The sequence below is a fragment of the Furipterus horrens genome, unplaced genomic scaffold (genome assembly GCF_987537825.1).
Source record: "Furipterus horrens unplaced genomic scaffold, mFurHor1.1.pri manual_scaffold_1, whole genome shotgun sequence".
Classification (NCBI taxonomy): domain Eukaryota; kingdom Metazoa; phylum Chordata; class Mammalia; order Chiroptera; family Furipteridae; genus Furipterus; species Furipterus horrens.
Genome location: NW_028327171.1, coordinates 110,299,554 through 110,302,710, shown reverse-complemented (window position 1 = coordinate 110,302,710; position 3,157 = coordinate 110,299,554).

Sequence of the window (3,157 nt, the reverse complement as noted above, 5' to 3'; positions counted from 1 at the left end):
GACTCCCAAACCAGTACAAAATCAGTAAAAACAAAGGGCAAATGTAATTAAAGGGTCTCTGAGAGGAGAGTTGACATCATTAGCATATTCACAAATCACAATAGGGGCATTTAGATAATGGCTTTAGATTGTAACTGGAGTAACCAGTAATGGAGAAACAGGGAAGAAGAAGGGGGGGGTGCTAATTGCGTTAGGGCAGGGAAGCTAATCACTTTCAGGGCAACTTCAGGGCGGGGAAGCTTTAGGGTGGGGAAGCTAAGACTATAAAACCAGCCATCTTTGTCTACTTGGCACGCACATTCTCCAGGCTGAGGGTGCGCCCGGCTCTGCAGACTCATGAATAAACGCCTTGCTTTGTTGTGCAAATCCTGTGTCCCGGTTTTTATTGTGAGTGTTTCTCACATAACTATATTAGAAAATTAAGTTTAAGTATTATTAAATAAATGAAGGACAGAGTCAGAGAGAGAAGGAGAAAGCTCTTCCATTCCCTTTCCCTCTAGAGACCTCATTTCCTGCTTTTTACCTTTATCAGGACTTTCTTTCAGTTGATCCTGTTGTTAGGGGGATTCCAGTGGTAAAGGGAGAAATACACGAAACTTATTTTAGTCCTTTGTATAGAGACCCATTATTGGCATCTAGGTTGAATTTCTTTCTTCAGTTCTAAGTTAAAAAAAAAAAAAAAAGGCTGGAGGTGAAGGGTAGAGGAGGGAAAGGTGCTCCTCTTGTTTCCCCTCACTACTGCTAGTGCTAAAGTAGTTGTGTGCTTGCTGTGGAAGCTTGGGGGAGAAGCTGGGAGGCTGGCAGTGGGCCAGTGGGGAGATAAAACCAGTTGGGAGCTACAGAGGTCACTGTTTCCAAGTAAAACAGGTGAGAAATTCCAGGGCTTGAAGAGAGAAAAAGGACTTACCTAGGGCTTGTTACCTAAAGGTTACAGGTCACGTGTGCTGCGCTGCTATTCCAGACTTGCGTCTGAATGGTCTGCTGTCGCCTCTCAGAGGGCCAGTCACCCAAACTCCCGCCTACATCCTAAGAACCTTTCACCACTCAAGGTTTTTTTTAAACCACTAACTCATCTGGCTGGTGAGTGTACCTTCAAAGCTGGAGCACAGCTCTTTCTGCTTTCTGTTTCTCCTCCAGAAACAATTCACAGAACTGAGGGAGGCAAGGGTGTATGCAAAGCACACCATGCTCTCCATGCTCCTAGGAGAGTAGTGCTAGGCAGATTCTTTCCTTTTTAATCACATTCCTCTCTAATCCCAAGAATGTCAAGCTCACAATGGGAAAATTTGGGCCATCTGGCAGCCGCTATCACTAAAATTTTAAAAGCAGTTTGATACCCTAGAAATTAGATATAGGAGAGGACTGTGGTTGATGCAGGTGGAAAAGCCAGCAGGATATAGTGGGCACAGTGGTCGCTTTCTCCCATACTCCAAACCAAAAGTTCAAAGGAAAAATGAAGCCGGGCTGGGCCGCACTTAAACCAGGATGCTATAAAGATTACACCTACTCTTTACACTATTAGAGGGCATAGTAAAACCGCACACCCCCAGCCCACAGAGAATGATGAATAATATTGATGCCACAAAGGACTGGCCAGCTCACAGTTTCCCTTTCTTTGAGGTGTGCCCCTTGTACACAGGGGTGAGTCTCAAACTAAGTCCCCATAACTCTCCTCTCCGACATTCTTCGCTGGCAGTAGACTCAAAAGAAGGTCTGCAGATCCTGCAGCTGAAGTTCCCAGAACTAACCCTGGTCTCACTGTGTATACCTTTGTCTGGATTGAGACTTAGTTGTTAATTTTCCTTGAATTCTGTGATTTATGCCAGTATCTTTCCAATGTCTTCCCACCAGTCTTTTGTTCCATGCTTTAAAAGGCCAAAGCAGAAGATTTGGAATTTATCTTATTTTTAGAGGGTTTTGGGTGACGAGGTGTCAAGTGAATGGCGAAGATGTGACACTCCCTAGTCCAATGTTTCCCCTGACGATGGCAGCCATCTCCCTAAAATATCCCACTGCTTCTGCTCTTGCTTTACTCTTTATTCTCTGCAAAGAGGACAATGACATTTTAACCAGATCAGCCAGTCCTCTGATTAAAACTCTTCCCTGGCTTTACAATGTTTAGGGTAAAATCTAAAAACTCTGGTAAGTCCTTGCAGTTCCTTGTCCAAACTCCCATCTCAGGATTGTGACACGTGTAGTCCAGGCCTAGAGCCCTTTCCTCTCTACTCTGAGCCTCATTCTTTAGGTCTTGAAGTATCACTTTCTCAGGAAATTTACCTCTCTCCAGTCTAAATTAGTTTCCCTTGTTATTTATTTTTTAATAGTATTTACACTTTTCCTTCATAGCTCTTATGACTGCTTATAATTACCTATGCATTTTGGTGACTCTGGGCAGTGCTCGCCTCCCCACCACTCTTAGCACCTTCAGGGTAAGAACTGTCTCCATGTCGTTCCCTTCTCTTGCCCCAGAGCCTGGCACAGAAAAAGAACACAACAGGTTCCCAAATATTTGATAGATAATTAAATAGGAAAAGATTGGCATGACTGGAGGTGGCTGAGATGTAAGATAAGAACCTAATTTGTGTGCTGGTGGTAGAAAAGGGATGAGATAGGGTTAATTGAAAGAAAAATCAACAGAACTTAATGACAGGCAGTGAGAAGGAGATAAACACTTCACTAGCTGAACATGCCCCCTGACTCAGAGAATGAGTCGAAGACAACTACATTTTTAAACTGGGTCACTAAGGGTTAGGTTTGGGGAAATATGATAATATTTATGTTGGTTTTAGATATATCAGTTAGAGATGAATAAAGTCATAGAAGAGGACATGTTCAGAAAGTTGCAGGGTAGAGCTGGAGCTCTAGTGGGCCACAAGACAGAAACTCAAGAGCCCATTCTTCACAGAAGTGGGACTAAAGCATCTAAGACAATTCCGACCTTGTGGAGAGGAAGATATACCGCACCGTAAGCAATCACTACAGCAAGGGGATGGATGGGGGCACAGCCGTGCACTGGAAAAGGACTGTGTGCCACCAAGTCTTTTACACATGGAGAAACAGAAGTCCGGAGAGGTGAAGTGATCTGCTAAAAGTCACACTGCAAGTCAGTGACAAGGCATTCCAACCCACTTTTCCTGACTTGTAAGGTCCAGTTTTC